This window comes from Sorex fumeus, unplaced genomic scaffold (genome assembly GCF_029834395.1).
Source record: "Sorex fumeus unplaced genomic scaffold, SorFum_2.1 ptg000006l, whole genome shotgun sequence".
In the NCBI taxonomy this organism is placed as follows: Eukaryota; Metazoa; Chordata; class Mammalia; order Eulipotyphla; family Soricidae; genus Sorex; species Sorex fumeus.
In genome coordinates, this window is record NW_026606063.1 from 6,995,646 (window position 1) to 7,017,953 (window position 22,308).

At 51.6% G+C, this 22,308-nt stretch overlaps 1 protein-coding gene across 3 annotated transcripts in view; it reads right to left on the reverse strand.

Moving 5' to 3' along the window:
• Positions 1 to 22,308, reverse strand: part of LCLAT1 (lysocardiolipin acyltransferase 1) — a 161,135-nt gene that overhangs the window by 101,151 nt on the left and 37,676 nt on the right. The window contains exon 1 of one of the 3 annotated variants that reach the window (XM_056126229.1): positions 22,149 to 22,228. The exons of the other annotated variants lie outside the window; for them this stretch is intronic. The gene's annotated coding sequence lies outside the window, so the exon portion shown is untranslated. Of the gene's footprint in view, positions 1 to 22,148; positions 22,229 to 22,308 lie in introns of those variants that run through there. 3 annotated transcript variants of the gene reach the window in all.

Below are 22,308 nucleotides of genomic sequence, written 5' to 3' on the forward strand. Positions count from 1 at the left end.
GCGGATGTGGCGAGAAAGGGACACTCCTTCACTGTTGGTGGGAATGCCGACTGGTTCAGCCCTTTTGGAAAACAGTATGGACGTTCCTCAAAAAATTAGAAATTGAGCTCCCATTTGACCCAGCAATACCACTCCTGGGAATATATCCCAGAGAGGAAAAAATGTGTAGCCAAAGTGACATCTGCACTTGTTTGTTCATTGCAGCACTCTTTACAGTAGCCAGAAACTGGAAGAGACCTGAGTGCCCAAGAACAGATGACTGGTTAAAGAAACTTTGGTACATCTACACAATGGAGTACTATGTAGCTGTTAGAAAAGATGAAGTCATGAAATTTACATACAAGTGGTACAATATGGAAAGTATCATGCTAAGAGAAATGAGTCAGAAAGAGAGGGATAGACATAGAAAAATTGCATTCATCTGGGGGATATAAAGTAACAAAATATGAGATTAATACCCAAGAATAGCTGAGATCAACACCAGGAGAATTACTCCATAACTTAGAGGCCAGCCGGGTATTCTAGGGGAAAGGACAATTCAGATAGAAAGGGGAACACCAAGTGGAGGGTGTTTGGAGGACCCTCCCAGGAGGGGAGATGCAGGTTGAAAGTAGACTGGACTGAACATGTTCGCCACTCAATGCCTCTTTTGCTGATCACAACACCCAAAAGGAGAGAGAGAACAAAAGGGAATGCCCTGCCACAGTGGCAGGGGGGGATGGGGGGATGGGAGGATGGGGGGGGAGGGATATTATCCTGGTGGTGGAAAATGGGCACTGGTGGAGGGATGGGTATATGATCGTGGTATGACCGAGATCCAAGCACAAAAATTTGTAAATCTACAACTGTACCTCATGGTGTTTCACTAATAATAATAAAAAAAAAAATTAACCCTTTTTTTTTTTTAAAAAAAGATCACTAGGAGGGAGGTGCAGGAATTAAGAGTTTCTGAAGGAAGCCGGGAGAACACAGGGGAGAAGCCGACTGCATGGCCCACCCGGGCGCAATCCCTGACGCCCGGAGCACAGAGACAGGAGCAAGCCCTGACTACAGCTGGGATGGGTCCAGCATCCCCTGGGCACTGGCGAAAGAAAATATTGGTCCTGAGGATCCTCCCAGGATGGGAGATGCTTGTTGAAAGTAGACTATGGACCGAACATGATTGTCACTCGATGCCTCTTCTGCAGACCACAGAACCCAAAAGGAGAGAGAGAACAAAAGGGAACGCCCTGCCACAGAGGTGAGATGGGATGGGGGGATGGGAGTGGGAGGGATACTGGGATCCGTGGTGGTGGGAAATGGGCACTGGTGGATGGATGGGTATTTGATCATTGTATAACTGAAACCCAAGCACAAAAATTTGTAAGTCTACAACTGTACCTCATGGTGTTTCACTAATAAAAATTAAAAATATATATATATATTGGTCCTGGGTCCCAAATCGAAAGATGAAAGAGATCCCCTCCACTGAAATGGGAATAACATGAAACCAACCCTGAGAGAAAAAAAAAGAGAGAGACAAAGGGAAGTAGATGGGAGGTAACAGCCCTCGAACCCAAAGCAGAGCAAGTAGTGAAATCTTTCTCCCCCGACTGTGTCAAGAAGTCGTTAGTGGCCGGAAAGGGCCACTCTGAGGATCAGGCTTCCTGCTTCAGGAACTGGCAGGGAAGGAGCATCAATCCAGGCACGAGGAGCAGGTGACGTGTGTCTGCAGTGAGTACGACGCATCCTCCACGGACACAGCGCTGGCCCCAGGCACAGGCGGGCACACCCACAGCCACACGGCACGCACTCGGGCGGTGTGGCATCGGCCCGTGCCCCGGCGTTGTTCGATCCACAGCCGAGTCCAGGTGCAGCCCTCCGTGGAGGACGTCCCGTCTGCCCTTCCCCTGGGGAACGCGCGGTGACAGCATTCAACCGCACAGGTGCCAGCAGTCAGGTCCGCGTAGCGGGGGGGAAACGGAGCGGGAACCTGAGACCTGCTCTGGAGGAGGAAGGGGAAGTCAGGGGTATAGCACAGGCTCTCACGGACAAGACGAAGAAATAAAACCCGGTGGCTTGAAAAAAAAAAAATTAAGTCCAGCAGCTGCCAAGCCGGCCAGAGGTTGGGCAGATGACACGGTCGCCCCGGAGAGGCGCCCAAAATAGTGTCGCCTACCGCCTCCGATCCCACACAGGGCAGCTCATCCGAACCACCTGCTGTGACTCTCGGAGCTCCTGGCCCTCACACACAGCCCGGTGCTCCACGAGCTGCACTCCTTTAGGTCCGTCCACCCAGGAAGGAAAGGAACACAGCAGGGAGCCCTCCCCAGCCCCAGCCCCGCTGAGAGCTGGGACGCCCCTCGAGACATCACGGCTGGCTTTTATTTTTATTTAACAGCAACAGTTTCTGTCGTTGTTGTCATCTGGGTCATGCCCAGCACTGCTCAGGGCTTACTCCTGGCTCTGCATTCGGGGTCTCCCCGGAAGGGGAAGGCAGACCTTTAAAGTGGTGAGTTACATCCAGATTGGAGTGCGAGTTACACAAATCTACACCCTCCAGCTACTTTCTTTCTTTTCTTTTTTTTTTTGCTTTTTGGGTCACACCCGGCCATGCACAGGGGTTCCTACTGGCTCTGCACTCAGGAATTACTCCTGGCGGTGCTCAGGGGACCATATGGGATGCTGGGAATCGAACCCAGGTCGGCCGCGTGCAAGGCAAATGCCCTACCCGCTGCTCTATCGCTCCAGCCCCTTGATTAACTTTCAAAGATGCAAATCAAAAGGGGAAAAAAAAGGCAATCAAAAAATGTACGCAGCTCTTCCTGAAGATCACACCCCAAAAATGGTTTGCAGAGAACACTCCTCCTCCTTTCCTAAAGAGCAGAGCACTGACGGGGGCTGGTGAAAAAAAGACTCCTCCTCAGCTTCCCTTCCTTCCAACCCACAGTCAGAGGATGCTCTTTTAGCTCATAAAAATCAAACCACTCCGTCAAAACAGTTTAGTCCTCTGGGAGTTGTTTTTTTTTTAACAGCGCTTCTAATGGAACAACTGCAAACTAGCTCTTTTATTCATCTTTAATGTGTGTATGTGTGTGTGTGTGTGTGTGTGTGTGTTTTCTTGGAATATCAACTATTTTTTTCTTTTTTTTTTTTTTTGGGTCACACCCGGCGATGCTCAGGGGTTACTCCTGGCTCTGCACTCAGGAATCACCCCTGGCGGTGCTCAGGGGACCATATAGGATGCTGGGACTCGAACCCGGGTCGGCCGCGTGCAAAGCAGACGCCCTACCCGCTGTGCTATTACCCCAGCCCCAATATCAACTTTTTTTAAAACTGCAATAACCAATAAAGAAATTTCAGAAGAGAAACTGACTCCGAAATGCCTTTATGAGTTCCACTATTAGGAAAGCCTATATATAAACTAAGTAGAATATGTCTCTTCTCACGAGTATTCAAAATAGGAAGGAGGGAGAGAAAACACTGAGTCAACACCTTCCCCCATGCGCTACACCCCTCAAGTTCCTTTCCTTTGGCCCCTCAGTAGACCAGGCTCCCTGCCTGCCCCCTCTGGGGGTCACGGCTTCCAAAAGGTGCCAGAGAAGGCAGCTGGCATCGCGCAGGTCGAACAGCGGAACCCACGGCAAGTTGCTCGGCCAATGAGAGAGAGAAGCCAAGATAAAGCCGGAGCTTTAAAATAGGACCAAGACATGGTGTACCCTAGAAAAACGGGGTATAAATTCACAGACTGTGGAAATTTGGAAATGAAATTAAGAGTCGGTGCAAACTACTGATTCATCATCTCTAAATACTGATTTGTCATCGCTAAAAATAGACAACTGTTGAGTTCTTCGGCTCTGTGAGAGAAAATTCTTCCACCCCGGCAGATGAGGCTAACAAGCCCATTTCGAGCTCCGGGTCTGACTAGTGACCGAGAAACAAGTTCGTCAGTATTTCTGGTAACCGAGAACTAAAAATATCCTGCGTTCTAAGTCAAGAGCGAAGCTGATTTAGGGACGCCTCTCAGGGAAGCAGTGATTCAAGGATAAAGGCGCATAAAGCCCAAAGCTTTTCTTCTCTCTTCGCGGCTAAACTTTTTTTCCGGGGGAGGAAGGGCCTATTCCACGGTGCTCCCAACCCTGTGCTCCAGGTGACTCCAAGAGGTGCTCCGGAGCCCCCGGGGTGCTGGGAATAGAACCAAGGTCTCCTCCTGCTTGTGCCAAGCAGGTGCTCTTCTTCCTAAGCTGCATTTCTACGCCAGGTCTGAGCTTAAGGAGGAAGTAGGGGAGAGAGCACCGCAGCAGAGAGGGCACTGGCTCGCCCAGGGCTGACCCGGGATAGAACCCTGGCACCCCATGGGGTTCCCCTGAGCCCCACCAGGAGTGATCCGTGAGCACAGAGCCAGGAGCAAGCCCTGAGAAGTTTCAGGTGGAGCCCCAAAACCAAAATAAAAACGAAATAAGCTTCTTACGGAATCCAGATTCCTCTGCCTGGAAAGTTAAGGTCCGCTCAGATCTGGCCCCAATCTGTTTTTTGAAAATGTCCCTCCCCATTTTCCCGGGCATTGGGCTCCCCAGGGGAGTGCTCCTCCCCGGGGCTGAGCTTCACAGCCGCCCTGCACTCCACCTACGAAACTCGAGTCAGCCCCAAAGGCCATCCCTGATTCTCTGCCATGTCAAGAAGGTGAGCAGGGACTTCTCTTCTGAAAGGGAGGCAGAGGTCAGATCACTGGGAGCCTCCACGCTATAGGACTTCTCGCCTACTTGGTGGCAAAAAAAAAAAAAAAATGTAGGTGCTTTCTAATTCTGGATTAAAAGCTAATAATCTAGGGGCTAGAGTGACAGCACAGTGAGTAGGGCATTTGCCTTGCACGCAGCCGACCCGGGTTCGAGTCCCAGCATCCCACATGGTCCCCTGAGCACTGCCAGGAGTAATTCCTGAGTGCAGAGCCAGGAGGAACCCCTGTGCATTGCTGGGCGTGACCCAAAAAAGTGAAAATAAATAAATAAATAAAAATAAAAGCTAATCTAAAACGGTTTTTACAAATATCTACCGGATGCATGTGATGTGTGAGTCCTGAGTTCGGCCAGGTATGGCTCAACATTCTCAAACACCCCCCCATCCTCAAATAAACTATACAATAATCATTTCGGTGTTCTACAAGGTCCTTCAAAGTTAGGGAAAAGCTTTTTTTTTTCCCTCACTTTCTTGCTTTTTGCTTGTTTGTTTTAGGGTCACACTCAGTGACGCTGGGGAGACCATGTTCTATTGAGGATCAAAAGCCCACCCCCCCCCCCCACCGCATGCAAAGCTGGTGCTTATGGCAATCTGTTAAGCTCTCCCCGCTCACCTGCACAGGCAAACCCTCTTTAGCATAAAAAAAAATTTATGGGCTATGACCACAAATGTAATTAACAGGTTCCAATTATGTAAACAACCAACCTTGCAAGTAGAAACTGTAGACAAAAACGATTCACGCTAGGCAAATGAAAAATAAATCTGCACACAAAATAGAAATACAAGCCGACATGAAAACCAACTGCTAAGCTTTCAGAGTAAAAAAAAAAAAAAAAGAAAACCCAGTGGGTTATGCAAATACTTAAAACCACCCTAAATCCTAGGAATCAGAGAGAGCAGCACGGGCTCTAGTCCCAAGAGGCCACCCAACACAGTGGCCAGAGACACACTCGGGAACTGGGCTGACCAGAACCGACCCAAGCAGACTCATGATGATAATGAACTATGTGAGCCCTGTGCATAATTTAATTCAGTTTGGGGGCCACACTGGGCAGTGCTCAGAGCGACTTCGGGCTACTAGTTGCTCTGGGATCACTCCCATGGTCACTTGGGGGGGAGGGGAGCCAGGGAGGGGAAGGTTGTGCGGGCAGACCATGCGATACCAAGAATCCAATATGCAAAACCTGCACCCAGCCCTTTGCATGAGCTCTCTACATCATGTGTGGAACCATCAGTAGGCACACTTTAAAAAGCGAAAGAAAAACAGATAACCCAATTACCACTCAGTGATTGTTTCAAGACATAATCACTCAGTCAATAAATCACACGCATTTTACTTTTCAGAATAAGCCCTTGAAATATGAGGTGTATTTTATTTATTTATTTATTTTGGCCTTTTGGGTCACACCTCGCGATGCACAGGGGTTCCTCCTGGCTCTGCACTCAGGAATTATCCCTGGTGGTGCTCAGGGGACCATATGGCATGCTGGGAATCGAACCCGGGTCGGCCGCGTGCAAGGCAAACGCCCTACCCACTGTGCTATATTGCTCCAGCCCCTATGAGGTGTATTTTAAACAGACAGCGCATCTGGGTTCAAGCACGACACAAGTAAGTGCCCGGCTCGGGTGCGTGGCATCTCGTGGCCACTGAAATGGACAGAGAGCGGCAGAGGTCACTGTGCACTCATGAGCGACACCCACACCAGGACTGCCAGGAAGGATAAATCTGGAATAAGACATGCGTGCTGTGTCGGACTGGATTTGTCGAAAAGAAGCAACAAGAACAATTGCGGCGGCATCACCGAAGCTCAAAACCTTAGCCTTCTCTAAGCTCTTCAGAGGCTGAGTTTCTTGGAAACTATTTCACTCAGGATGAAAGTCAGAGAAGCAATCGGTAAAAGACGCGATGTCTGCAGAAGCCAACAGAGCAAAACTCACTAAAACAAGGTGTGTCTTACGTGTCTGTTGTTATTTTAGCTGAGCACATACCAAGCTGCACAGCCTTTTGAATGACAGTCTAGTTTTACTGTATGACTACAGCATAATTTTATATTTTTAATGTCGGGCCATGTCTTATTATGACATCTTATTATCTCATTCCTACTTTGGACAACCTGGCAGGCTACCGAATGTCGCCTGCCCACACGGCAGAGTCTGGCAAACTCCCTGTGGCGTACCCAATATGCCAAATACCAGTAATAATGATGTGTCTCATTCTCCTAAAGAGCCTTGAATATAATCTCAGGGCTAGGATGAAGGAGACGTTACTGGGGCCTGCTCGAGGCAATCGACGATTAACAGGATGATTTGTGATTTGTGTGAATGCTGGGCCACACCCAGTGATGCTCAGGGGTTCCTCCTGGCTCTGCACTCAGGAATCACTCCTGGTGGTGCTCGGGGGGGGGGGGGGGGGACCATAGGAGATGCTGGGAGGATCAAACTTAGAGCAACCCACTACACGCTCTCTCCCACGTCCCAGCATAATGTTTTAGACCAAGTTCCTTCGCAGTCATTATGCTTCAATGTCAGCTTTCACACACAGACTCCTGCTGCCTGGCACAAACTTTTACACCGCTACCTAAAGTTCCAGGGTCTACAGCTTAACTGGACCCGGCCTTCCTCCTTCTACCCTGAGAAGCGGGGCACTTTTCATCTTAGGTAGAGGAACTGCAGCGGCAGGAGAGAGTAGACTGTCACTGGGTGGGTCATTCCAGAATGACTCACTGAAATTAACCCATTTGAGTACGCTGATCTCCTTCTCCCAGTGGTCTGGCCCAGGCGTGTCTGTTTTGTTTGCTACTCATTGTTCTATTTGTGAAAAAACTTGTTCTGGATTGCCTGTTAAATATTACCCCAACTGGGCGGTGCCAGCTCGTCCTTCAGGCCCTACCGAGGTCACAAGTTGCCCCCCCACGAGTGGCGCTCCGGCACAGCCATAACACCAGACGCACAGAAACCAATCTCGTAATTATCTGGCTCTTTGCAGAAATCCAAAATCGTGGCCGCGTGACATTATATGATTCTCGTAACCAGCTATAGAAAACAAAGTATTCGCGATGCCTTTTCAGCAATTCTGATTGTTGGGGGGGGGGGGGAATTCTAAACAATAATGGTGCATCTTTTGTCGAAATAATGAATGTAATCAATGTAGAGAAGAGTTAAGTGGAAATCATCTGCCTCACAGGCATTGGGGGGGTGGGAATGGGGGGTATACTGGGGTTCTTGGTGGTGAAAAATGAGTACTAGTGAGGGGAGAGGTGTTTGATCATTGTGTGACCGAGACTTAAGCCTGAAAGCTTAGTAACTTTTCCCACAGTGATTCAATAAATAAATATAAGAAGAAAAAATAAATAAAATTACTTAAAAAAAAAGTAAGGCGGAGTTCATGCCCAATTTAATCAGCTCATCAGTGGCTGAATAAATAGCAGTACTCCTACATAAATAAATAAATAAATATTACCCCAACTTATATTTAAGAAAGAGAGAAACAGAGAAACAGAGAGAGAAAGAAAGAAGGAAGGAAGGAAGGAAGGAAGGAAGGAAATCAGGCAAAGCAAGCACCTAGTATATTAACCCGGGAAAATCTCCCTCGAGGCTCAAGGACAGTGGAAGGGGCCCCTCTTCCACATCCGGTTTGCCCCAACATTTGCAAAGCCCTGGGCCAACTACCGGGACAGAAGGATCCCGACTCTGACACGTAACTGACTCCCAGTCGCCTCCTTCCCCCGAGAGGAGCGGGGCAGCGGGAGATGAACCCACGCGGGGTGCCGTGGAAACAGCAGCCGGCGCACGTCAGGGGCTCGGAGCGGCAGCGACCTGCTGAGTGAGGAGCCCCGGTTAGCAGCGCTATTAAAAGCAGACGAACGTGGAGCAAGATGAACTGTGTCTGCCTGGATGGAGATACAAATGCTTCAACTGAGCATGGGTGGGCGGCCATCCCGTGGGCTGTGTCTTTTCAGAGCAGGGGGGAGGCGGGTTCCTATGCAAGCAGCGGGCGCAACCGGATGGCCTATGGGTGGGGCTGAGGCATGCACACCCACCCACCCCCCGCCCCCTCTGCCCTCTTAAGACCTGTAGGGTAAGGCACTGCACAGCTGGCCCGGCCGAGCCAGGTTCGATTCCTCCGCCCCCCTTGGAGAGCCCAGCCAGCTACCGAGAGTATCTCACCCGCACGGCAGAGCCTGGCAAGCTCCCCATGACGTATTCGATATGCCAGACACAGTAACAACAAGGTCTCCAATGGAGACGTTACTGGGCCCGCTCGAGCAAATCGATGAACCACGGGAGGACAGTGCTACTGTCGCTCAGGCCCAGGACTGTCCTTTCTTCCTTGCCCCCCCCCCCCCCCCAGGGGACAGAGCCGGCCCCTTCCGTCACACTGAGTGCCTGGGTGCTGAGACGGCTGCGATTCTACTTCCCGGGGTGGAAACCCTCCCCTCCCCACCTCGCTGCCTCTAGGAAGGCAAAAAACGTAATGTCATGTTGGGGGTCGGGGGGTCCCAGACCACCCCACACTGCATTCGGGGGGTCCAGGAGTCCCTCTGGGGAATACCGCATGCCTGGCCCAGTGATACTAAGCTGCCTGAGCCTGGCGGGGCTGGGGGTCCCTGGGGCCCCACCGGCAGGGCAATAACCTGTGTGTGCCGGAGACCGTGAGATGCCAGGTAGAGAACTAGGGGCCTTGCACGAGCTCCAGCCTGCGCACCGAGCCCTTCCTCGCGACGCTAGCCTTTGTTTCCCTCACCCGCCGGAGACAAGCCTCTGGCGTTCCCGTGGGGTGAGGCAAATACAGATCGACCTCCAAAAGACACCATTTCTCTTGAATCGCGTTCACGATACTCGCCACGGTCACAGAGGAACTGACGGAGCAACCGAGAAACCCCAAGCCGGCAGAGATCTCAAGTGCCAAGTACACGCGCGAGGAGGAGGAAGAGTGGGAGGGGGCAAAAGCCTGCAGGAACTGAGACCAACCGTCTCTTTCATACACTTGGAATTCAGTGTCGACCATCTGAAGCACCACCGCGGAGCCTGAAGCATCTCCTTGGGCTCAGGAGGAAGTGGCCCTCGTGAACGCGACTGGCCGACACTGCATGGAAAGGAGACAGGGGAGCGTTGGAGTAAAACACCCAGGACAGAACTCAGCGGGGCCTCGGGTTCCACTCCACGCTGGGCGCGGGCCAGTGTGGGGATTCCGAACGCTGGGCAGAGGACTCTAGACCTACACCGCGGGGGTAGGTGGCAGCTCTGTGGACCCCTGGGACACAGAAAGCAGCTCGTGAGAGCCGGCCCCTATTTCAGAGAGCCAAAGTAAAAGGAAGGTCACAGTAGAGGGTCAGAATCTGAGCAGGCAGAGCCAGGGAGACGGCCCCAGACTGCCAAGCGGTGATGAACACAAACTGCAAAGGCACGCGGGACTGGAGCGCTCCGAGGCTGAGCCCAGGCTTGGCACACGGGAGGCAGAGCTCATGCCCATCGGCATCTCCTGAGCTCCCGGAAATGACTCCTGAGCAGAGTCAGGAGTAGCCCTTGAGCGTCACTATAGGGACTGAGGGGGGAGAGGCAGGAGAGGGAGGGAGGGAGAGAAGGAGAGAGGAAGGAAGGGAAGGAAGGGAAGGAAGGGAAGGAAGGGAAGGAAGGGAAGAAGGGAGGGAGGAAGGTAAGGGAGGAAGGGAAGAAGGGAGGGAGGAAGGGAAGGGAGGGAGGGAAGGAGGGAAGGAAGGAAGGAGGGAAGGAAGGGAGGGAGGGAGAGAGAGAGAAAGAAAGAAAGAAAGAAAGAAAGAAAGAAAGAAAGAGAGAGAGAAAGGAAAAAGAAAGGGAGGGAGGGAGGGAGGGAGGGAGGGAGGGAGGGAGGAAGGGAGGAAGGAAGGAAGGAAGGAAGGAAGGAAGGAAGGAAGGAAGGAAGGACCCCAAGAGCAGCTTCTGATGCGGGCTGCAGCTGCAAACCCTGAATCCATCATTCCTAAATAAGAAGCCAGTATTACATATTACCTTTTCTTTTTTTTTTTTTTTTTTTTTTTTTGCTTTTTGGGTCACACCCGGCGATGCTCAGGGGTTACTCCTGGCTCATGCACTCAGGAATTGCCCCTGGCGGTGCTCAGGGGACCATATGGGGTGCTGGGAATTGAACCTGTGTCAGTCATGTTGGCTGCATGCAAGGCAAACGCCCTACCCGCTGTGCTATTGCTCCAGCCCCACATATTACCTTTTCCTCCGAGTTATATATGGAGATAATTTACTGTGACCTTAGTGGCATGCTATGATGATTGTAGATGCAGAACCAGAATATAGTGTTGGCATTATTTTTTTAAAAAGTCAAAGCAATCTCATACAAATGTCCCAATATTCATAATGACTATTGTGTACCCAAGTCTGAAGGAAATAATTCATGTGATTTACTGAAACCGCTGCTTCGTCATCAAGTATTTCTCTCATGCTCTTTTTTCTTTAATGGTGCCAGAGACTGAAGTCAGGAGCTCTATGTCTGTCTCTGTCTCTCTGTTTGTCTCTGTCTCTGTCTGTCTCTCTGTGTGTGTCTCTCTGTCTCTCTCTGTCTCTCTCTGTCTCTCTCTCTGCCTGTCTCTCTCTGTCTCTCTCTCTCCCTCTCTCTGTCTCTCTCTCTCTCAGCCTCCCCTACAACAAAGTCACAACCTTGACCCACCAGCAAACAGTTGTTAAGAGAACAGTAAGAACAGCAAGGCAAAGAAGGGCATTTCCCTGTCGAGATGCAGAAAAATGCTGAAAGCTGAGGACGTTCTCTGAACAGGCTCCTGAGGGAGGATTCACAGACCCTTAAACTCACACTTGAAAATAATAATATATAAAACACACAGATGTGAAGTGTACATTTAGGCAGTTTCCGGAACGTTCACAGGGTAGCCCACAAGCCGGGCAAGCACATTTCTCTCACTCGCTGGCCCCTTCCCCTGCCTCAGGATGGGCCCACGGCCTCTTGCTATCAACCCCACACAGGGCGGATGGAAAACCACTGGCACCACAGAACGTCACTGCATGCTGCCAAGAGTTAGACCTGAGCACAGGGCCTGAGCACAGTGGGCACAGACCAACTACACCCACGCCAACTGAAAATGCATCATCCAACACACACACACACACACACACACACACACACACACACACACACACACCCTTCATTCCCTGCCAGATGCTAAGCACATTTATCATTCCAAGCATTTTCTGCATGGTCCACAGATGGCAGAGGTCAACACCCTCAGTCCGTCTCATCTGTGGCCCTGGCCTAGGTCTACAACATGGCATCCTCTACGTTTTAAGCTTGCAGGAGGGAGAGAGTAACGACGAGCTGGACAGAATAGTGGGCAGGGCTCAGGACAGACCAGGTTTGCTCCCAGCACTGCATCTGATCTGCGAGCCCCACCAGGAGGGACCTCGGAGCACAGAGCCAGGAGGACGCCCTGAGCACTGCTGTGTGTGGCCGACAATCAAAAAGAGAATGAAGAAAAGGAAGTGACCTGAGCAGTAGCGTTTTCGCTGGCTTATAAGGACTCTGCTCCAATCTACTAAATTCCAGATTGGCCATTAGAGGGACCAGCTGAACCACAGAACACAAAAACAGGTGAAGTTACCAAACTGAACACCTTTGCACATTCCCACATCTGTACAGATACCCATGCCGCATTACTATTTTTAGGTTTTGTCCTGGTTTGGGCTGGATCGATAGCACAGCGGGTAGGGCGTTTGCCTTGCATGCGGCCAAACTGGCCGACCTGAGTTTAATTCCTCCGCGCCTCTCGGAGAGCCTGGCAAGCTACCAAGAGTATCTCGCCTGCACGGCAGAGCCTGGCAAGCTCCCTGTGACGTATTCGGATATGCCAAACACAGTAACGACAAATCTCATGATGGAGACGTTACTGGGCCCGCTCGAGCAAAATCCATGAACAAAGGGAGGACAGTGCTATGGTGCTACAGTCCTGGTTTGGGGGGCCACACCCAATGTTGCTTCCAGTCTGGTGCTAGAGGTCCTATGAGGTGCCAAGACTTGAACCCAGGCCTCCCGCCTGCAAAGTGCTCTCCGGTCTCTCAAGCCACCGTCCTCGCCCTTCTGGGCCCCTGAGCCCTGGGTGAGAGATCCATCCGTCCCCAACCATTGTTCTTGCTTTCACGTCTGAGCTGCGTGGCAGAACACTGGCCAGTGGAGAACACGAAAGAGACGCACACAACTTCAGGGCCTGCTGCCCTTTCTCCTTCTGCTTTAGGATACTTGGCAAGTACCACAGAATTGGGGGAGGAAACAAAAGGAAAAAAAAAATCCAAATAAACAGGACAGGAACAGTCAGTCTCTTGGAGGAGGCAGTTACCGGGGAGGGGACGCACGAAGCAACACGTCGTGGCTCGTCACAACGGTTCCCTCCTTGCCTCTGTGACAAGGAGGAGGAGGAGGAGGAGGGAGGGGAGGAGGGGGAGGAGGAGGAAGGCCCCAGAGGAGGAGGAGGAGGAGGAGGAGGGAGAGGAGGAAGGGGAGGAGGAGGGGGAGGAGGAGGAAGGCCCCAGAGGAGGAGGAGGAGGAGGAGGAGGAGGGAGAGGAGGAAGGGGAGGAGGAGGAGGAGGAGGAGGAGGGGGAGGAGGAGGAAGACCCCAGAGGGGGAGGAGGAGGAGGGGGAGGAGGAGGAGGGGGAGGAGGAGGAGGGGGAGGAGGAGAAGGGGGAGGAGGAGGAGGAGGAGGAGGAAGAGGAGGAGGAGGAAGGCCCCAGAGGAGGAGGAGGAGGAAGAGGAGGAGGAAGAAGGCCCCAGAGGAGGAGGAAGAGGAGGAGGAAGGCCCCAACTGATGGGCTGCTCTCCTCCCCATCATCCTTCACTCCCATTGCAGCACACAGAGAAGGAAACCACGTGGGAACCGCGTGGCTTCCAGCACACAGAGTAACAGTTCCATCCCAAGGCCATCCCACTGCTAGACAAGCAAAAGAACGGAGTCCGGGGAGAGTCTAGCGGCCTCCAACAAGGCCGGTTTGAAATGAACCACACAGCCAGGAACGAAACGACCACACAGAGGGGAACCCAAGTGATGGAGGCCAAGAAGGCAACGAGAGAAGACAGGCCCGCGCTACTAGGAGGACAGGGACAGAGGCCGGGTCAAGGGATCCAGACAGGAAAAAACCCATCAGGGACTCTCCTGGTCTACGATGAACTAGAAAAAAATCAACTACTTGTTCATCATGCTAAATTTAATTATAGAGACTTATAATTCAACTTTCTGTATCTTATATACAATGTGATATCATGAAATTTAATAAATGCCGTGGTTAGCTTTTTATTATTATTGATGTTTTTAAACACGGCCATTAGAGCTATCAACAGTAATTTGAACATAATGCCATTTCCTGACTATCCCATTCCATCTCTGTCTTGTAGATAATGGGGGTTTACTTTGACAGTTTACTTTGACTTTTACTAAAATATGGGTATTTTGGAGTTTCAATATTTCCTACAGGCTTATACTGATTTACAAAGTAGGAAAAAAAAACTATTTCTTGTTCCTAAATAAGGGTGCAAATATAAGAAACTGGAAGCAATAGCCCCCCCTCCCCCAAAAAAGACCTCTTTCATTTATAAACTTTACTCAAAATACATGTCCCCAAAGATCAAAGAAGTTTTGACTGTTCTGGACCTAATTTCAAACTCTCACAAAAACCTAAAAAAATACGTGGCAAATGTGAGGCTCAAACAGGAAGTTGAGAAGACAGTCAGCAAACGAAAAGATAATCTACCAGATCACAGGCCTCTAATTTCCTTTTCTAAAATATTATTTTTAATCTAAACTGTATGTATATAATTATTACAATAGGTTAAGGAGGACAATGTTACGGGCACTGCTAAGTAAGTATTGTAACCTTTTTCGCTAGTGAAATTCAAGGGGAACATTCAGCTATGAGACAAAGATAAGAAATGTGCGGACCAGAGAGATAGAACTGGGGCGAAGGCAGAAGCCTTGCCTGGGAACAGCCCGAGCACCTCACTGGCCCCTGAGCATCCCTGGTGCTGTCTCTGAGCCCAGAAGGTGTGGCCTTGGAGGGCCCCCAAACACTGCTGGGCTGGCTCAGATAATTCCCAGCACTGTAGGGCCCCGTCGGTTTGGTTGGCCAGAATTGCCAGGAGCGACTTCCATGCTTCTGAGCAATGCTTGGGGGACTCCACCCCAACCCCCTAAAAAAGACTGGGGTTTTATTTTATTTTCCACATACATGTGGACTCTTAGAAAGCCTTTGTCCATTTGATCTAAGGACTGTCTGCTTTTACTGCCGGATAGTAGTGTTCCTGTGTGTGTGTGTGTGTGTGTGTGTGTGTGTGTGTGTGTGTGTGTGTGAGAGAGAGAGAGAGAGAGAGAGAGAGAGAGAGTAAAAAAATATACACATCTTTCATCATTTGGACGTCCTTGATTACAATGCAGACTACGAGGTTGTGGGTTATCTCTTTGCATTAGTATTTCTATATTCTTCAGATAAATAGCTACAAGTGCCAGGGCTAGACCATGGGATATACCGATTCTAAATTTGGGGGTTTTGTTTTGTGTGGGGACCACACCTGGATGTGCTAGCGCCATCAGCCCTGGTGGTACTCAAGGGACCTTCTGCAGTGCCGGCGATGAAGTCAGGGGTGGCCACCGATGAGGCCAGCGCCTTAACCCCTATACGATCTCGCCAGTTCAATTCTAAACTTGATTTATAAGCCACACTCAAGGCTTACTCCTAGCTCGGCTCAGGAATCACTCCTGGCAGGTATGCAGTGTTGGGGATGGAACCCAGGGGAGTTGCATGAGAGGCAAGAACCTTACCCACTTTACAATCTATCGCTCTAGGACTCGATTCCAAATTTGGGGGTGGGGGGGATTTACCACACTGTGTTGGTGACAGAGAAATATATTTGGAACAAAGAATATATTAACTTGAAGCACTTTGAGAAAATGAGCATGTAGGTGGGTGTGACCCCTGCCTGCTGGAATATGGAGGATCTGGGTGGAGGATGCTCAGCCCCGATCCGAGCAGGCTTGGAGATCTCAGCCCCGGGACCCGCATGCCTTTGTTCCTCTGCCGGTACCTTCATGCGTGTGGAGAGTGGTCTCAGCATGGTGGTGGCTAGTTCTGGAGGTCTTCGGCTGCCGGAGCCCTGGTCGGGGCGGGGAGGGAAACTCAACCCACTCCCTTCCAAGGTGCCCTGGCGAGGACAGGCAGGCGCGGGGGCAGGAGACTGGGTGGAGGAACAAAGGCATGTGGGTCCTGGGGCTGAGATCTCCAAGACTGCTCGGATTGGGGCTGAGCATCCTCCACCCAGATCCTCCAAATTCCAGTAGGCAGGGGTCACACCCACCAACTGGCCCCTTGGCGCCGTGTAATCCCATCAACGACCAAGACTCAGAGACTATAAAACCCAGCTCCCAGTAGTGACATCTTATTATTTCATTCTTACTTTGGACAAACTGGCAGGCCACCGAATGTAACCTGCCCACACGGCAGAGTCTGGCAAACTCCCCGTGGTGTACCCAATATGCCAAATACCAGTAACGATGATGGGTCTCATTCTCCTAAGCCTGAAAGAGCCTTGAATATGGCACTTTAAAAAAAAAAATCTCAGGGCTAGGACGAAGGAGACATTACTGGGGCCTGCTCGAGGCAATCGACAAACAGCAGGATGGTCGTGGTCGTGATCGTGATCGTGAGCATGTAGGAATCACGTCTGATGGGAGGGGAAAATGCATGTGTATAACGGAGGGGAAGCCACCTCCGGGGAGCGAAAGCCGAAGTTCTGTAGAAACCCCTTCACTGCCTCTTCCCGTCCAGATCACTCAGGGCCAGGGCTGCAACGCAGGACGCGCTGACCCTGCAGGCCGCGCCCGAGGGGAGCGGGAAGAGGCGGGTGAGATTTAGAACCCGGAGCAGAGAGCTTGTTTGGAGTCGTGCATGCTTCAGTAGATCCCAAATGCTCGTGTAAATGTTGGCTGTGCCTCTTTCCAGCCGGTTTAGAATGATCCGACTGAGGGGCGACCACACCAAATGAATTCATTCATGCAAGGAAAACATCTGCTGATAATTTCTGCAGCTGATGGCTTCCAATAGCACTGTGCATTTCTTATCGCCGTGCTTTCCATGGAGACGATTCAAGTGCTCACTGGTGAAAGATCAGTCCATGTTGAGTGAAATTAGGATCAAAACCTACTTCTACCACCGACCGTCCAGACCATTTGATGCATGAGATCTGAAAGAACTTCTGGCTTAACTGGGTTTTGTGCTAAAAAAAAAAAAAAAAAAAAAAAAAAACAAAAAAAAACCCCTCACAGGTGAATCACGGTAAAAGTTCTGGAAAGTTATCTCCACCGACGTTTAATCTACCAGAATTCAGTCTACCACACAATTAATTGGGAGAAATGGGAACTCTTTAATACTTTGATTTAACTATTGAAAAATGGAATCACTTGTTAAACATGTCTGGCAAATATGTCACTGATCTTACACAAGCAAAGGCACATAGTGAAACACTCTGACCACCCCAGTGTAGTCAGAAGAAATTCGATAGCAAGGGTTACTGAACTTAGAGTTTCGGCTTTCTCCCAGGCTCTGAACAAAGTGGGAACAAGATCCGCTGAGAGCTACTTCCGGTGAAGGGCTTGGCGGTGCCCAGGATCGAACCCAGGGCTCCTGCGGGCAAAGCAGCACTCCTGTCCTTTGACCTATCTTCCTGGGCCCAGAGTCGAGCTACAAATGCCAAGGAAGGCAACTGGGAATCGCCAAATCCTTCTACAATGTGTGATCTGAATTTCACATGCACATTTACACACACACACACACACACACACACACACAGAATCAGTGACAGAAGTCCAAGGGCTCTTCACAGAAGGGACAAACGGTAGAATAATCCACTACGAAATGAAGGCAGACCATAGTTTAGTTGGCAAAAGCTACGTTCTCACAACTCAATCAAATTGTGTGGCCAGGCTTTTTTCCCTCCCCTTCTGCGGGCACTGAAAACTTCAAAAATGAGTCAGCGTGGTCCTCAGGCTCTGATAGCCATCAACCAGCTCGCACAGAGTCAGGCAGGGAAGCCTGGGGCATGTCATCTAATCGCCACAGAACCCTGTGAAGGCAGGAACTGTTTTATCTACCGAGTATGGAGGGGAATGGGAGTGAGGGGTTGGGGGTGGACGTAGTCATGGAACACACCCAAGGCAGAGAGCCCCAGGCCTCCAACCCCAGCTTACAGACAAGGAAACTGAGACCCACCATGGAACCAGACTCATGGGTTTTGTGTTTTCCACAGACGCCAGGAAATACACTATCTGTCTCATGGATCTTCTTCCTCAATAAACCTTTTGTCTCGGGCGGTTTTCAAACATACAGGGCAAAAATGGGTACTGATAAGCACAGAACTCCCCACACCCCCGACACAGTTTCCCCTACTCTGGACATCAAACCCTAGAACGGAATGTTTGTCGCCGTAAGTGTCACGATCCGCCTCTCTTAACGGAACTCTATTCTGGACTGAAATGGCCCAAGTAGCTCGCCTGCGGAGTCCTTCTCCTGCCCCGGGATGGCGCCTCTCTCCCTCCTCTCCTGCCAGGTCAATGAAGAAAACTGAGACCCAGAAACGTCTCACTCTAACCTGAGCCGATGCTGCTTACCGATGCACCTTCCATTCCCCAAAGTAGGGCCGGAGAGACCGTACAGTGCCGAGGCGCTCACCATGCAGGTGGACAGGCCCAGTTCAATCCCCAGCACCGCAGATGGTACCCCAAGCATCACCAGGGGTCCCTCCTGAGCAGAGCCAGAAATAACCCCTGAGTCCCCTGGGGAAAGCCCAACACCCTCAACCCCCGAATAAATAATATTTTCCAAGCTGATTCACCTGAGAGTTTGACAAAGGTCTGCCTGCACGCTGGGTCAGGGCAAGGTGCCGGATCAGAACACAGAGCTGACGGTAGTGCTTCCTTCCCTAACTGCATTCACACAGAGACCGTACGTGAAGGGACACAGGACGGAGGGGCTCTGGCCATGGAGACCACCTGAGCCCACGGCAGGCCCAAGCAGGCGACGGGGCGGCTTCTTATTAAGTTATTTGCTTTCCATGCCAGTGTGGAAAAACACAGAGGCTGTTTTAAATATTCAAATAATTCCTATTTGCTTTCATTAATGGCATGAGTGCTTATAAAATACTATTAAATTTATTATAAGCATTTTAGGATTCGGTTGTAGCCAGGGCTAATTATAGCATGCCTGGAAAAAATTTTAACCTACGCTGATTAAAATTCTATTTATAAAAGGAAAAGTCTAAACCGCAAAAAAACAGCGCTTAGTTTAGAACAAGAACATGCGTCTAACTGCCAACTGCAATCCCTGTTTAGATGTCTTTCTTACTGAAACACTGTAATTACCAAAAAAAAAAAACCCAAAATGAATTTCTAAGCGTTTCAAGATGAAATAGCCTGGCATAATTTTCAAGGCTTATAATTACTTTCCTGAAAAGGTAAATACTCTCAGGTTTTAATTTGATATAATAGTAACTCGAGAAGTTAGCACAGATTCCACTTTCTTCCAAAGAAGAAGTGACCTGAAAAAAAAAAAAAACCAAAAACTCTAGAACATCTTCAATGTTCTAGAAAAAAAAGCCAACCAAGGGGCCCGGGTGGAGTGAGAGTAAGCCGGCAGGGTGCCTGCCTCGCGTGCAGCGGCTGACCTGTCCGTCTTCAGCTCCCAGCATCCCACATCCCCTGCCGCGAGTGATCCCGGAGCACAGAGCCAGGAGCACCAAAGCTCACCAGAGCAGGAGGCAACGGCAGGGTAAGGCTTCTGTGACCGTTACGGCACGCCAGCCCCCAGGCCTACTGCACGGGTCTAGAACACACTCGCACCGCTGCCCAAGGCGCACGGCCTCTCACCCCATCCCCTCTTCAACCGGTTTCTGCCTCCAGCCTCCCCCTGAAACCACTTCACCGAAAGCGGTGCAATCCGACGGCGGCGTTCATGCCGCCAGATCCAAAGGCCACCTCCCTGCCCTCATTTCCCTCCGCCTCCTGGCAACCCTCCTCGTGAACGGAACAGTCTCCTCGAAGCGCCGGCCTCTCTTGGCTTTCCGCAGGCCCTGCTGACCTCAACCAAGGCCCCTCTTTGTCCGCTACCGGCGCTGGGCCCAACCATGCCGGCAAGGCCAAGGTTGGCGTCTCTCTCTTTTTCCTCTCCCTGGCAGAACTCCTGTGGCCCTTCCCAAAATAGACTCTCCGGGGCCTGGAAAGACAGCACAGCAGGTAAGCCACTGGCCTTCCAGGCAGCTGCCCCGGATTCAAGCCCCTGGCACCCTGACACGGAGGTTTTACATTGCCCGACTTGAGAACGCGGCTGGGAACTGCAGGGCTGGGACCCTCCTTGTGGGGGTGATGTGGGCTGATGTGGGGGCCGGGGGGAGGGCGCGTTAGGAGCCAGACGGGAGCCCTGGCTCTGGTGACCAGATCCTGTGCTGGGTTTCTCCTCCCCATGGGTCGTGGTCCTCGGCCCAGGTCATCTGAGGTGAGCGCCCAGCTCCGTCTTGACCCTGCTAGCCAGTTCGCCAGGAAGGCACCAATGCTGGAGGCTGTCCAAGGCCAGGTCTCGTGCACCGATGGCCCCCGCAATCCCCACAATTAGGGAGGCCGCGTTCCCGGGCCAGCTTCCCGCTCAGTGTGTAAGGAGACCTCCTCCTACAGTGGGTCACCTCCGTTCTTCTTGCAGGGGACACACAGCCCCGTGCCGAGTCCGTCAAACCTTGCTGTGGAGGGCCTCGAAGAGGGGTGAGGGGTGAGGGTTGTAACTCACTGGCGTTGGTTTTGATTTGACTTGGTCGGTGACCTTTTTCACCGTATCCTCCCAAGCCTATTCTTGTACCTCCTAAGCCCAGAAACAGATTCTCCTGCGTAGGGGGGACTCAAGACTTTTTGGGTTGATGATAGTTACATCTTCCTTTTGTGACAGCACAGTGGGTAAAGTGTTTGCCTCGCATGCGGCTGACACAGCCGACCCGAGTTCGACTCCTCCGCCCCTCTCGGAGAGCCCGGCAAGCTATCTCGCCCGCACAGCAAAGCCTGGCAAGCTCCTCGTGACGTATTCAATATGCCAAACACAGCAACAAGTCTCACAATGTTACTGGGCCCGCTCGAGCAAATCGATGAACAACGGGAGGACGGTGACAGTGACATTTGCCTTTTGGGAGGTGCAAAGGGGGTTATTTTGGGTTTTATTTTGGGGGGGGGTGCGACACTCAGTGGTGCTCAGGGCTTACCACTGGTTTTGCACTCAAGACTCACTCCTGGCAAGCTCGGAGCCCATATGGGATTCCGGGGATCGGACCCAGGCCGGCCGCATGGCAAGTCAGAGTCCAGCCCGCTGTCCGACCACGCCAGGCCCCCCTGGTGCCCCCCATGCCCCGGGGTGGGGCCGCTAAAACTTTTCCACCCACGCTGCCTTTCACCCGGGATGAGCAACGCAGACAGGAGCTGCCAGCAGCACCTCAGATCCCTGACACGGTTGGTTTTTAATTAATCGTTGCGAATTGCCCGTCCAGAAATCTCTGACTGCTGCCAAATGTTTGTCGCAATTCCCACATGCAGTTCCGAGGCCGTGACCCATTTTAAGAAGCGGGGGCGGCATTTCTCAGTGGGGGACCCTGTGGGGCCCCAGGATAGTCCAAGGCAGCGCCAGGTGGAAACCCCCTGAATGGGGGTCGCCGGGTCGTGGCAGGGGCCCAGCAGACCACCCGGCAGGGTGGGGCGGGACGGAGGGGACAGGAGAGGAAGCAGAAGGGCACCGTGTGGAAGCAAAGCTGGGAACAATGGTCTGGGTGCTGGGGTCTGTTCCGGCTCCCGGCGGCTTCTCTGCCTGTCTCTGAGGGGTCACCTTCACACCAGCTTCCGAAGGACAAGTGGCTGCTCCTTCTTCAGGCACGTTTCCTCTGGGAGCTCACTCTCCGCCTCTGCTCGGGACAGCTTCATTGCAGCTCGTCTTACAATTTGCAGTTCTCTCTCCCTGGGTCTGCTTCCGGTCTGGCGCCTGGACACCCTCTCGAGAATTTTCCTTCTACCGCTGGCGGGTCCGTGCCGATACTGCTGAGTGCCAGACCCTCGGCACGAGGCCCAGGAGCCTGGGCAGGAGCACAGGGATGATTGCCAAATGACCCCGTGTGACCGAGAAGGACTACACCTGTCACTGCTTCCTTCGGGAATCCAAAAGGAGGTAGAAGCAGTTGAACGCAGCGTGGAGAGTGGACGTGTCTTTTGGGGACTGGTCCCCTGTTCACGGGGCCCTGCTCCGTGAGCGTGTCACTGAGACATTCATTCTCTCCATGAGAGTGTCACTGAGACATGCGTTCCCTTCCACCCCGAGCCTTCTCCGGTCCGCGATGCGCCACCACATTTCCTGAAACGCCACCGTCGGGTACCTTACCTTGGAACAGACGCCCTCACTAAGGCTCAGGAGGATCCACCAGCTGCCCAGAGGTCAGTTCTGTACCGCCAGAGCTGAGGTGTGACCCCTGTCCCTCCTGGCCGCTGGCCTGGTCAACCCTTTCCTGTTTGACTTCTTTCCTGTCTGTTGTATTTGGATG